Here is a 15,360-nt window from a genome sequence, read left to right on the forward strand (position 1 = left end):
AAAAATGTAAACCTGGATGCTATTTGTACACACGGGTTCTGTGGTGTATTTACTGCCATATGGTTTGTTGTATAATCAATAGAAAAAGTTTGAAAAACAAAGAAAAAAAAGAATATGGGTTGGTACTATGTCTTCTGTGAGAAGTGTTTTGGTGTCATGCGTGATGACCAGAGGGGTACTCTTATGCCACATATAGCTGAGTGATTGTTTGGAGTGGAGAAAAGAGAAGTGAGGCATACTCACTTAAGTTTATACATATCATTGTTGTGTTTGGATGACAGAGTGTGGGTTTATAGTTGTACAAATGAGGGTGGTGTGTGTGGCATGAGTTGGACATATAGGAGGTTGAATGCACGGGTTGTTGGGTCAAGGGCCAGTCCCTGCATATGATCTCCACTGCAAACATCAAGTGCCGTGTGCAGTGGGGCCTGATTCGGGGCCTTGCTAATGGGAAACGCCGTCCACAGCACCTATGCACAGCATAGGGTTAGATGTACATGTCCTGCACCTGAGAAAGGTGTAAGGAATACATCTACAGCCTGCCACTGGGCAAGTAAGAGGGGAAGATGAACTCATAATGACCTTGTCAAGGATCACTTATTTCAAAATACACACTCTTGTCCTTGGATAAAGCTGGAGGTGAGATCTGGCAACTTTTCCTCTAAACAAGTGGGCAGAGATTAAGAGATAGGACACACAACTCTCACCTGGGGCAAATCAGGGTGTAGAGCAAATCTACCCCCTGTCCTAGGGCCAAGTAAAGGGTTAAAGGCAGCCAATCCCCTCTCTCTCTCCAAACATTGCCCAAAGCAGGAAGTGTGCTGAGCTGCTCCTTGGCCTGCACCCCAGGGCACTATTTTCTATTGTAAACATTGAGCCTGGACAACTGTTGCCTGTTCCATGCCACCTTCATTCTCTAAATAGGTGGGTGAATTAGAGCTGGGACAGCTGGCAGCTGCCCCTGCACCCTGTTCTCAGTCCCAGCTGCCCTACACCCGGTTTAAAAGATGAGGGGGGGTGGCTGCCAGCTGCCCTGGCACTCTCTTCACTATTCCCAGTCCTTCCCATCCTTATGCGTTATAAAAGATGAGGGAGGGAGGAGGCCCAACAGCTGCCACCTGCCCCGGCACCCTCATCACAGTCCTGCTCATCCTTGCCCATAATAAAAGATGGGGGGGGGGGCAACATCTGCCCTGGCACCCTCTTCATAGTCTTTCTCATCCTTACTAGGCCTCAGCGGAGTTCTGTGGAACTCTGTGAAGTGACAAAAAACCTCAGCCAAGCTATGCGGAGTGTGTTACCTCCTGCCGTTCGCAATGATTTTTAGCTCCAGGTGTTTGGCCGGCACTGTAAAATCAACACAAATGGCATCACCCACAAGAGGGTACAGCGGCTTTCTTCTGCTCGAGTAGAAGGTCTACTTGAGTGGCAGCTTCCTCCACGTGAACGTAAAGTTTCTCGACGCAAACGGTAACGACCTCCGTGACCACCCTCGTTTAGAAATCTCGCTGTCTAGCGTTGGATTGTCCTCGCTCGCGCTCACCTGTGTACCGTTGGCGAGAGCAAGTGGAGAACATACTCTTCTCCGCTTAGTGGAGTTTTTCAGAACTCAGCGAGCTCTGCGAAGTGTGGAGTGTGAAAAACTCTGCAAACTCCGCGAACGGAGCAGAGTTCACCGCCTAGGCCTAATCCTTACCCAGTATAAAAGTTGGCGGGGGGCAACAGCTGCCCTGGCACCCTCTTCGCAGTTCACGGTCCTACTCATCCTTACACGGTATAAAAGATGGAGGGGGGACAGTTCACAGCTGCCTCAACGCTCTCTACTCACAACAATGAACAGGAAATGTTATCAGCAAGGCTTGACTAAAACATCAAAAGAGACATACCTCCATAAAAACTAATAAAAGCAATTGAGAAAAGTAATATTAAAGCGGAGTTAAATCTTGTGAGTTATAATGGTCGCTACTCCACAATACCGAAAAAAAAGAAGTTCACACGATAAGACACCACCGTTACTTGGCCTCAATTTCCTACAAATACCTTCCCACAAACAAAATAATAACTCAACTATAATGTGTTTTATGTCACCCTAGCTAATTATTCACACTATCATTTACACTCCTACACACTCATCCTCCTTGTCTGCTGATTCTCTTATTTAAATCTTATTGCCACCATCTACAAGTGAGGACAGTGCTGGGAGTTAAGTGTAAGTGAGTTTGTCGGGGTGGGAGCAAAGTTATGGTAGTACCTTAACTTGGTTAAGTTCGTACCATGATTTTATTCACCAATATTTCTTACTTTATTTTCTGTAATGCCTCATGAGATCTCCTGTAATAAATCTCTAAAACTTTTCCACACTTGTTAATCTTACTGTACTTTACATACACACTTACAACATGTTATATTCAGTCTCTCACTAATTCAGTCTCCAAAGAAATCATTATTTTCAACATGAAAGTGGCATTTCAATCACTTGAAATGCTTATGAAACTGATTCATAAAGTGTCTATAAGAGCACATAAAATATGAATCCTAAAGAACACCCGCGATCATTCTAACTTCTAATAAATTGATAGATCTATAGGATGAAGAGTCTATTGTTTGCAGGCTTTGTTTCAATATTTAAAGAGTCTTGGTTAAAAAATAAATCATAGAGTTTTTTGAATGAAGAGTAGCCTGGATGTGACTGTTTTTTCCTAGAAGTATAAATGTTTTGATGCCCATGAGATGAAATTCACTCATGCCCACACACTCATAGACCCAAGTTATGTGGAAGCAGATTAACATATACTTTCTGAAACCTCCTGTAAAGAGAACACACCCAGGACAGAAGGCCTGGCAGCCTCTTGTGAATGCATTAGACAGGTATACAGTCCTTCCCCCTTCATGAGAATCTTCCATCTTGGAATTGAATTGTGGATTATTTCATGCCCCAGCTAATACAAATATGGCTGCTGTCTTGCTCTGTTGCACACTGGCACATAAGTCTTTTTAAAAGGATAAATTCATTTGAACAATTTTTGCTGGTTCTCTACTACAGCAAATCGAATTTGCCCCTGGGCAAAAAAATGGAGCAAATTATTTACCCCTATTTATGATGTTTACATAATATGAAGGTTACATTCTTACTCTCCAATTCCCAAAAGTGAAATGTGGCTGTGTGTTTAGGGACTGAGATTTTGTAAATCTTATCATGGCTCAGACTAGAGGAGTATCTCTCTCATATCATCCCATTGGCTGCTTAGATGCCCTCTCACATCATCCCATTGGCTGCTTAGATGCTCTCTCACATCATCCCATTGGCTGCTTAGATGCTCTCTCACATCATCCCATTGGCTGCTTAGATGTAACCTTCCATCTTCACTGTAGTGCTTGCATTGCAAGGCGTGAGGGGCTATTTTACATTTACCGGCTCCACGTTGCCTGATATTACACCAAGCAGACATGATGGCTCCATTGTAAATGGGTTCTTCTGCTTTTTCACTCCTGGAAAAAAAACATACATGAAAAAACTCAACTTTGTGACAACAATGCTAAAAATAATAGACACAGGGCCCAGTATACCAATTGCATTTTGTAGTACGTTAAGTAGTAGTACAGAACAACTGCTCACAAAAAAACAAAGTTCTATTCATCAAACTACAGCTGGAGACCTATCTGTCTGCCTCTCCTATCTTTTCTGTGGGGAGGTCGCCGCCATGGCGGCAGCAGTCTCTGCACACATAGGCGTACAAATTAGTAGTAAAAGTGGGAGGGTCAAGGTGGAGTGGTTAGGAAATGGGGGATACTTACTAGACAATGGGAGGATTATTATTTTACATATTTATAAATTAATATATTTAAATGAATTATTGAATTTAATGAGTAACTGTGCTGTAGCGTTACATTTTTTTATTTTTATTTTTTTCAGTTTAGGAAATTTTTATTTGGTTTTAAGAGAAACACAATACAAGATAATAAAATAGTACATGATTTATTTGTGATGAACACAGGATTGCTATTGCTTCCTCCTCTTCTGTCTCGTTACATTTTTTTATATCTATATTATTAATAGATATTTTAAATTAATGTAAATTTTTATTATACATTAATAAATTGGTCATAATTATCTGTATAGTTTCTTTTAGGGAGATCTGTGCCACGGTGGCAGAGAACTCTACCTATGTGTGCAGACTACTAGAAGTAACTTTACACTAGAAATTACCGTTGTAGGAGAATCCACCTGACAATGTGATGCGGCAGATACATAAAGGTGTCCACCTAGCTGTAAAATCTACACTCTGATTTGGTGGATAGGAAAGAAGTGGAGAGTTACATCTAGAGATAGTAGTAAATATGCATGAGTAGATACATGTGTGCATATTTACCTTTGTGAATCAGGCCAGTAGTAGTTTCTCATAGTGATTCTGTCTCCAGTTGTTACCTTTTTGTGTCAGTCTTCAATAGTTGGTATTATGATCCAATGAAATACACTAGTTTAATTACTGTCAAAATATACAAGACATATGGACGCTATCTGAAGTACTATTTTTCTGCATTTTTTAAATTTAACATTGAAATCTGTGATTTCTGTATTTGATGCTATCATGGGGGGACATATTTTTTCCATTTGTATACAGGTGCAATGTTTACATTTCTCCAATTCGGGAGGTCTCTGGTGTCCTTATCTTCATTGAGTCGGCTCCATGAGATCGCACATGCTCAGTGGGTTCGTCGGCCATTTTAGATTGGTCACATGACTTTCATCAATCGGCTCAGTTCTGAAGAAATCTGTTGTAGAGTGTTGCTAGACAGTTTGACGTATATTTGTACGTCAAGGTCTCTTTTCGATCTTAGACCCAGTTCTGCAGCCGTCATTGGGCTAGCAGTTTCTGACTTCATGACGCCTTCCATGAGATTCAGATTCAGCCACGGCGGCTGGCCAAACATTCTGATGCTGAGCTGCCTTACCAGGGAATAGTTGTGTGTCAACACTGTGGTGTGTAATACCAGTCTGTTTTCAGTGTCTTTTTTGTCAGTCCTCACCAGGCAAAGAGGAAGTTCTGTATACATAGAAGCCGGATATCTACAGCATAGTCCCCTCTTCTTTTTTTGCTTCCACCCACTCCTCCCTCTATTTCTTGTTTCTCCACTTTGACGCCCCTTCCCGGTCCTCTCTCATTTAATTAAAACGCAAACCCGGACCAATTGGCTTTGCCAATGATTCTTTACATTAGTAGCCCATATTGTGCAGAATAACTTTCCCATATATAAAACAAGGTTATCCGTTGATGTGGTTGTCTTAGTTAAAATGTGTAAACTGTTTCACGAACAATAGATATAGTGCATAAGGTTGCGTAGGCTTAACAATCGATTTCACTAGCTTTCGCCTTGATCCAAAAATCTTTCTGTGATGTGGACTCCTTCTGTATGACAGAAGCATAAAAAAAATGGTGCAAACTAATTTACAATCTATTTGCCCACACTTCTCCGGGGACCTTGAAAATTCCTTACAAGGCATGACCCACTAAGACACATCAAAGGTTGTCGATGTGTTTGATTTTAGGTCAAAAATGAAGATTTCCCACACTTTTTGACAATTAAGATATTCCCCTTTTTTGTTTTTTTTTGTTATACACGTGATGTGCTCCGGTAGGCATCTAGTTTATTGAATTGACAATTCGCCACAAATCTTTGCTGATGGTAACAAACTTTTAAAGAATGTGCACAGATTTGCGTTAAACACGTTTTTTACTTTTATTTCATTGGAACCAAAATCTCAGATACAGCCTGTGCAGGTAAGAACGGTGGGGCGGGGTGGGGGGGAGGGTATTGGACAGATGACGACAAGGTAAGATTAATTATTTCTTTAATTTTGCCTTGGTGTCTTCTGTCAAATCTCACCCCACGCCGCCTCACCCTCTTACCTGCACAGACCGCTCCTGCTAAAACTGGGGGTGACATCTTGGTGAGGATTACTTTTGCATATCATTTAGGGTCTTCAATGTCTTGGTTATGTCTATACTATAAGGTAGTAGCCTACAGCTGAGTACCGTGCTCTTCATTAGACCACTAATGGCCCTTTGCCTGAGTTATAGACCTGAGTCATTATTGGCCCTCTGCCACTCAATTTTCATCAGTGCAGCATCCGCTGAAGAACCTCATAAATCTAGAGGTGGGCACAGCTGTCATAATTCTCTCTAGCAAAATTCCTTATAATTGCTGTAAAGTTTTTCGTTATTATGCACAATTGTGTGAGAAGTGCAATACAGCATTGAGTGTTAGTTCCTTGGTGCAAAATGTACCCCTGCATCCAGAATAGGCCCGTAGGCTATGAAAATAGCCCTAAATGCTACAGGACAGGATCAGCAGTAGCCAACTTTTATTTACTTTCTCTTAGTTCGTTTTTCCTGTGCTTCTGGGGTAAGATTTTGCCCCAAATTACTCTTAATTACTCAAACAGGCGTCATTGTGTAACTTCTTAAATTTTGCATCATGAGTAGTCTGAAATTACTGAAATAAATCTGATTATCTTGTATAATTAAAATTTCTCTTAGGGTTACATAACACTACTGGATCTGTCTGACCACAAGGAGATTGTGTGTCTCAATCAGCCTCCACTGCTTGCTGCACCATGCATTTGATACTTATCTATCTAATATTTTCCCCCTTTGGTGGAAAAGGTGTGGTGCAGCAACCAGGGTGCTTGACACCGAACTACAGGGGTTCGATCCCCGGTGCTGGCGACAGGCAAGCCCGGCACCATGTGACTCTGAGCAATAGCTTCCTTAATCTGCCCGAGGGCCCCCAGCGTCGGGACACCACTTCGGAGGTAGCTGTGCGCTTTACAAATACTGGTATTTCATTTCATTTTCATTTTTGACCGAAATTTAAAGTTCTGATCTTCTAGCTCTAAATTCTACCTTTAAGAAGCCCGCCAGCAGGTTTTGCTCAGGTTTGCACTATATACGAGTTGGAAATAAGGGAGTCTCCAGAAGTAAAGTCTGTGGAACATAGAGCGTGCCCGGTCCTGGAGGCAGCCTCATCACAGCGTCTTAGATTGCAGCTCCTCTCGTTATGTGGTAGCGGCGGATAGAGTCTACGCGCAGCCGGCGCGCTGCTTCACGCCTCCCAGGGACCACTTCAGCTTGATTCAAGAGTCCTCAGGCAGATTACCCCTGAGTCCATATTAAGAGAAATACATGAAATGCACAGTTTTGCCCAACTTTATTCAGACCGAGGAAAAAGTTGAGTCGGGTAACTCAACCAAACTTTTTTATTCTTCGCCTCCATTGCCTGTTCCTAGCATGCCTGCTTCAGTCTTAAAAAACAGGCTGACCCACTGTTTGAGCCACCTGGGCCTTTCAGACCTTAGTGCCTGTGAGGGAATCTTTTGATTTCACATTAGACTAGTCATCCTCTGGATGCTATGAAATATAGAAGTGTTTGCAGTCCAGATCTGTCTACTTGACGGTTGTTCAATGTAGGCCCAGGAGGCCCAGATTGATAGGTTCAACAGGGAGGGATATATATATTGTGTACTATATATATGTAAAATATTTTTATATATTTAGGATGAACTTGTAGACAATAAAATATTACAGCATATTAACTCATGAAATTAAACATGGATTAAATAATAAACTACTTTTAGTTACAAATATTATTTACAGAGTTTCTGCCCACCATGCCACTCCAGACATAGTCCAGCCATATGCCGATAAAGGTTGGACCTGCTCCATCAGAAAGAGACAAGCCTGAACTGCCATGAAGAGGAACAAAAGTACCCCTGGAATGAGAGTGGTTCCTTAGACATTGCTAGCAGCTGGAAGCATTCTAGTTGTCACCACCATGTTTCTCTTCTTTGTAAATGAGTTTCCCTAAAACTGAGGGTAATGCCCAGACTAGGTCCCTGAGCTATACCCTAGGACTCAACTTGCACCTCACTGAGGAGGCCCAACAAGGGTAAAACCAGTCTGTGGTTGCTTGTGCTCTTGCTGAGAACAAACTAGACCTTAGCAGTTCATCCTAGCCCATCCCTTGTTGGGCAGGACCAAGCATCTGGTTGGTCTCTGTTAGTAACAGCACAAGCAAGTTAAAAAACACTTGACTGGAATTTGGCTCATGGTGATTGCCGTTAGCTAAGATTAATTCATGCATTCCACCTGTTGCTTTTTGCGCTACACTGGTGTAAAACATGTCTTGGGCTGTGTGGGTTTCTTAAAACGCAACCCAAGTTGAACGCTCCCCGTGCGGCAGAGGATCGAATTTAAGGCACAATACGGTGGGGGTTCAGGAAATGTTCAGGCCCTATATTCCTTCTCGAAACCTACGATCGGCCAGTCTTGGCCTGATCTGTACTTCCAAGTTCTGAAGGGCCAGATGGGGTGGCCGATCCTGTCCAGCTGTTCGGCAAAATTGTGGAATAAGCTGCCAGCGGCACTGAGACTACAACTCAATCTTTTGTTTTTTATGAAAGCCTGGAAAACCTGGCTGTTTACTTCCGAGTAGTTCTAGCTCAGCCACTGCTTCTGCCTACACTCAATAGCGCCAAGACGCCTTGGCATTCGAGCGCTTAATAAGCTCCATATCATCATCATCATCAACAACGCTGTTCTTTTCGGTAATCTCCGGAACATACTGGACTCGCAATGGCTCCTACGGTAGTGTGTTCAGGCCTTTCTTAGGCAGTAATAGAGCTCACTGATGAAGCAACACTCCCTCTCAAAGCTCTCATCATCGCATTATGAGTTTTCATGTCAGTATCTGACATCACAGCATCTCTTACAATTAACAATGTCGCTTTGCTGATTTTCTGCAGTTACCCTAAGACCTTGGTTGAGAAAAACACACTATTGAGGAATCCTATGACTTAATGAGCTGTAATATTTTATATTATTATCTCAAGGTTATTATATTAATAGACTATACATATTATCTTGTCAAAATAATTTTGCACGCATATATATAACTATCAGCCTGATTCATTAAGCCGAAATCGGCTCGCAAAGGGCCAGATTCTGAGAATCTGGCCCTTTGCGAGTGTGATTTTTGCATTTGGGATTCATCATCCCAAATGCAAAAATCGGTAATAGCGATTTCGCTATTTTGCGAGGAATTACATTTAAGGAATCTCTATTTGAGATTCCTTAAATGCAATTCATCCTCCATTTTAAAATTGCGAATTCGCAATTTCGGCCCGCTATTTACTGCGAGGTCAAACCTCGTGGTAAATAGCGAAAACTTAGAAAAATGCTTTTAAAAGCATTTTTCTAAGTTGCATTTTGCACACACACATGTCCTTTGGACATGTGTGTGCGCAACACCTGTTCAAATTTGCATTTAAGGGGTGCTACAGGGTGTCCTTTGGACACCCCTGGCACCCTTTAAATCGCTATCTTATTTGCAATTATTTAATTGCTAATCGCAAATAAGGAATATTCCCCATGCATTCCTATGGGCCTTTTGGCCCATAGGAATGAATGGGGAGTTATTCCTTATTTGCGATTAGCAATTTGCTAATCGCAAATAAGGAATATGCAGGCATTTTATTTTGCGATTCCTACATGAATCCCGTTTTGCGAGCCTGTAATAGCGATTCCTTATGAATCGCTATTACAGACTCGCAAAACGGGTCTTTCATGAATCAGGCTGCTAATAACTTTTGCCACTGAGCAATTATAGTTAGGATCATATTTCCATAGGAAAAGCATTTTTTTGGTTTGTTAATAACTTTAGCACTGTTTGACGAATCTTCACCCACCTTTCCCACAAAATGTTCTTCCACCTCAGCTCTGGAATTTTGTTTGGGGTGATCCGTCAAGCAGGGGCTGAGAAAAAGGGGGGTTCCAAAACACGTTTTCTCTATTCATTTTTCCATAGGAACTTTAGACACAGCTTCAGCCCAAACGCCTTCACTGCTTTACACCAAATTTGGCACAAAGCTAGATCTTGGTCCAGAAAGCGTGCTTTTTGTGGTTTGGCGTAAACCTGTTCATCCGTTTTTGAGTAGTTAAGGATAAAAAAAAATTGTAGAATTCACTCTGCAGAGGAACTGCGGGCCGACAGATCTCAAACACATTTCTGATTGACTGACATCACATCACCATGTTTGTGGCGCCAGCCATCTTAGGACTCAGGACTTAGTCCTAGTCCTAAACCAAAATGTTAAAAAAAAAGACATAAGGTGGCAGGGTAGAGACACTCTGACCCTCTAGGTCTGTTGGTGGTGTCCCAGATGGATATATTTCTGCAAATTGGTGGAGGATCTGCAAATCTGCTGCAAAAATGTTTTATTAATTGTTGTCTCCTGCAATACTATTAAAAACACCCTGGGGTAGGGGGGGATTGTGGGAGTTCAAAACATTCCTTTTGGAAGGAGGGCATGTGGTTCCCCTCCCCGAGCCTTTGGAAGGCACTAGGGACACCATCCCCTGGGGCCATCATGTGAAAAAAAATGAGACTGGGGACCCACAGCACCAATTCCTGAGCCTTAATAGGCCCCAAGGATCCCATTCCCGGGAGCTAAATTCCATTACACAGTGGAGGGGGCACACAGCCCCCTTTCTGATCTTTAATAGGAACTGGGGACTGCATTCAGCTGGACCTAATTCCATAGAAAAGGGGAGGTTACCACCCCCTCACCGAGCCTTAATAGGACCTGGGGACCACGTCCCCCTGAGCCACACTAACCTTTAAAGGGAGGGAGGTACAGACCCTCCCCTCCCCTCCCTGAGCCTGTAAAGACCTCAGGGTCCCCTTCTCCCAGGGCTAACTCAATTACTGTGTCCCAGTCGCACACCCCACAGTAGGTTCTGTTCCCGCAATAGCGTAGGCAGGGAAACAAAAGCCTGCTCCCACCTGGCGGGAACATTTTTAAACCTCCTGCTGGGTGGGTGCAGACTTTGTTTCCCTGCTGTTGCTCTTGCGGGCAGGAAAACACACATTGGTCCCACCCAGCCGGCCGGAGTAAACCAACATAGTGCGCCTGCCGGGCATGAGCAGTGTCAGCTCCCAGAGCAACCTAGAGCTGGCTGAGGCAGTGGGAGCCATGACGTTTACTGTTTGGGGCGTGCTCCCGGTGGGAATTAGGGCACCTACCCACAAGGTCCACAGGACCCGGGATGGGGTCTCCGGGGCCACTATAGACTTGGGTAGGGTGGCTGCATGCTCTGCTCCCTCCCTTTCAAGTTAACTATGGACCCAGGGCATGTGGTCCCCGGGTCTATTCAGGCTCCATGAGAGGAGCCATGCACCCCCAACCTCTTGAAATGTTTTGCATCAGGGATGTGGTCCTGGGGTAACTATTGGCTCAGTGATGGGGGCCGTGCTCTCACCTCTGCTTAATTTTTTTAAAAAAGGCCCAGATGAGAGGGTCCCCGGGGCTCTTAGTGGGATGGGAGGGGTGCCACACGCCCCCTCCCCTTAATAAAAAAAAAGCCTGGTGGATGGAGTCTGCCAGGGGCCTTAGGGACTTGGGCTGGTTGCGCCTCCTTCCATAATAAAAACAACGTGGGATGAGCAGCGCATGCCGTTTCCCTGCAAGCTGGACAACGCTTGCCTTAACCACGTATATGCATGCGTGGTTACTGCACTGCGCGATCTAGATGCTGGGATAGGCGGGCACAGGAAGAGGAAGGATCAGGAGAGAATGCGGTCTGGTAAGAGGGGTTTGGACCGTTTTTTGGGGGTTGGGGTCATTTTTAAGGGTTGAGGGTACATAATAGGGCCAGTGACGGGGGTCGGGTTGGGGTAGTTTTCGGGCTAGGGGGTCGGAGAAGTTTTTAGGGCTCAGGGTGGGAGGCTGGGGTGTGATCTTTATCACAAACATCACTTTACTAGTCATGCCTTTACCACGAAATTGAGAGGCAAAGGCATGTGAGGTAAAGGCATGCGTGGTAAAGGCATGCGTGGTAAAGGCATGCGAGGTAAAGGCATGCGTGGTAAAGGAATGCGTTGTTCGGACGCATTCGTTGTTCAGGCAGCTTTGTAGAGGCACGTGCAGTTTAACCATGCATGCCTCTGTCATACAACCAAATAAAAAAGTCCCCTGCGGATCGGGTCCCGAGGCTCGAAGTGGCTTGGGGAGGGGTGCTGCGACCAACCCATGGGTTGGCTGCCTGTTGGGTTGGCCACTGGTCCTGGCTGCAGGTCAGGCCCTGTGGCCAATCAACACCATGCACGGCTGACTGCAAAGGGTTGGCTGCCTGCAGGGGGGTAGAAAACCCTAGAAATTCACAGAAAAAGAAATGTTAATGTAACATTAGAATTAGATGAACATTTCAATGCTAACTTAACATTTAAAATGTACAAATCCACTGAAATTCACAAGTTATTGTTATCTAAATTATCTATAACTAATGCCCTAAGGTAACTATAACTTCTCACCTTCCCATGCACTACTAATTACCCCACATATTACATCCCTCAACTCATGCTCTATGACATTTTTAATATTTTCACTGCAACATTTGAAATTACATTTTTGAAAAGAAAACTGAATGAGGTTGGGAGGCAATTTATTTATAGAAATCTGGAGTGTTATGTTGTGAATATCTTATACACCTTTAACTGTGCACATTCTACATTCTAAGGAACCTTGTGTACTGTGTTCCATTTATGACATATATGTGCTGCTTTGATTCAGTTGATGCTAACTGACTGCATGTCAGGTTGTGTACCTGCTCGTTCCTGGAATAAACTTATTTCAACCTACATTGAAGTGTTCATCTTCAACTGTACAGAAGGACTTATAATTATTTTCTTTCATTTTTTTATTTATTTATTTATTTTGTTTTTTATTTTAAGAAAGGGGGTGATGCTTGTTATAAATTGTATTCATTGTTTTTTTTATTGTGTTCTGAGGGGGATGTGTTATGTTTTGAATATGTAATACACCTTTAACTGTGCACATTCTACATTCTATGGAACCTTGTGTACTGTGTTCCATTTATGACATATATGTGCTGCTTTGATTCAGTTGATGCTAACTGACACGGAGCTGCTGAAGGGTATGGAATAAAGCTAGATTAGGCATGTGGTCACTAACCAGTCAACTAATCACCCTAAGACGCAGGCTCACGAGGCCCTATCACCACGCTTCAAATAGACCACATTAGGTCATTTTTCATGAGAATGCCTCACTAAGGGCCAACTCAAGCCCCGAGGCTAAACCTAGCAGCCGATTTTTGCTGTTAAGTTTTAGGACCATAGGCATTTAACATTTAGTTAAGAATTGAGCTTTTTTGTAGGGATCAACAGAGGTCCTGATGAGTAGGCAGGAGGGGTCTGCCTATGAAACATGTCATGTCGACAAAGTAGACCACACTTGAAATTCTACTTATTAACCCCCTTTTTAATGTTCCCAGCTTGCGAAGCCATTTAAGTTAATTTTTTCGACTAGCCAGGGAATTTTTACCCTTTTTTACACTACCATTCACGTAAATAGGTCCCTACACTCCCTAACACATATCACTATCCTCATCTCATTACATAGCCTATTATCAAAAATATAAGTGCTCCCGCGTCACTAGTAGGTCGAAGCATGCCCCGCCCCGTAGAGGGACGGGAAGACCCCAGTGATGGGAGAATGACACTATGGGATTCATAGTGTGTGAGGGGTATTTTAAAAACACACAGTGCCCGCATTCTGCCACTCGCAGAGAGGCCTGATTTTCAAATTCGAGTTTAGAGAATATACAATATCATATAAAATTAGTCACCACTCACATTGATAGAATCCCATTGTTTACAAATACGATGCTAACTGACTACATGTCAGGTTGTGTACCTGCTCGTTCCTGGAATAAACTTATTTCAACCTACATTGAAGTGTTCATCTTCAATTCTACATTGAGGCATGAGTTATAGTTGAGTTATTTGAGTAGAACAGGTGAACATCAGTGGTTTTGTATGTTTAAATCATTACGTTGTCTCTGAAAAGTTCAACTAAATATAAGGTTACCTTTGTTTTCTTCAGTGAAAAAAAAGTGCGTATGTTATATTTACGTGTTGAAATAAGATAAGAGCTGAAACCCCTCAAATAAGTGAAATTTGACAGTTATAGTTTAGTGAACTAACTATGACTTTAGACCCCTTTGAGCCCTCACATTTTACATCACTCATGACATGCTCAATGACATAATTGATGATATCACTGATGACATCTCCATTGACCCAATTATTGAAATCACAGGTGACATCATCCAGTCTTGTTGACACTATCCTGTGGTGTTAACTCAGGTCATATGGCTTGGATTAGCCATGTTGGAGGTCTGCAGGAGTTTTACCAGACTGAAAAAAAGCCTTGCCACTAAGGGTGGGCGGACATTTCCGTTCCGCCCACGGAATGGGCGGAAATGTGCACTTTCCGCCTTCCACAAAGAAGGCAGAAAAACGGGGCAAATTTCCGCCCATTCACGTGCGGAATGGAAGTTGGCCGCCCGCCCGCCTCCCGCCTGCCGCCCGCCGCCCGCCCACATTATTACATTAAATTAAATAGAACTTTAAAGCAAACTTACCTTATTGCGCCGCATCTTCCCAATCCCGGCTCCATCTTAGGAAACTACGCATGCGAGAGAATTTTGAGAAACAGAAAAGTGAGTGATTCCGGAGCTAGGCATCAAGTCGATCTGACTCGTACACATTCCACCTGTGTAGTGCTCACAGCTTTTGGAATTCGACCAAATGGCTTCAGCAGCAGCTCCACAATGACATATCTGCCTCGAGGGAGCCTCGCTGGCCTCAGACTTGGACTTGGTCCTGCTGAAAGATTGAGCCTTTTGTTTCCATCTTTGACCAGAAAACTTTCCTTGTGTAGCCAACCTCCACTCCATTGAAGTTGGCTTGATGTCACACTTAGATACTGGTCAGCTGCAAAATGTTGTTTTTCAATAGAACATTACTGTTTCTAGATACTTTTTGCCTTAAAATAATAAAAAGTCTCTCTTCAGTTTCCCTTATACAATTTTGAACAGTCTTGGTATCTTTTTGCTCATTGCATTTTCTATTTTGTTCTAGATTTTGGGGGGTATTGAGTTGTGTTATTTTACTTAAAAATGTCTGGAACTGCTCAAACTTAACACGAACTCCTCCAGAGATAGCCTTCCACTTACACCACACCTACTGGGGGATCAGCAGAGATGCTCTCAGAACTGTGTTTTAATCTAACAAGACTGTCTATTGAGGTGACAGGGATAACCCCTGCCCAAATTAATAACACAATTTCTGACGTAGGTTCAGTAGAGCCAGATCCACTGCAGATTTCTATGAAAACCACTGAATGTGTCAATGAGCTTTATCTCATTGTGTGTAAATGTATCTTATGTGGTGATCATGAAACTCTGGCAGGGATCCAGCTCTGCTGAACCTATCAATCCG

At 43.1% G+C, this 15,360-nt stretch overlaps 1 protein-coding gene across 1 annotated transcript in view; it reads left to right on the forward strand.

Annotated features, from left to right (window-relative positions):
• LOC147684154 (solute carrier family 12 member 9-like) overlaps positions 1 to 15,360 on the forward strand; it is a 582,177-nt gene that overhangs the window by 336,295 nt on the left and 230,522 nt on the right. The window lies entirely within an intron of this gene.

The sequence above is a fragment of the Lissotriton vulgaris genome, chromosome 11 (assembly GCF_964263255.1).
Source record: "Lissotriton vulgaris chromosome 11, aLisVul1.2, whole genome shotgun sequence".
In the NCBI taxonomy this organism is placed as follows: Eukaryota; Metazoa; Chordata; class Amphibia; order Caudata; family Salamandridae; genus Lissotriton; species Lissotriton vulgaris.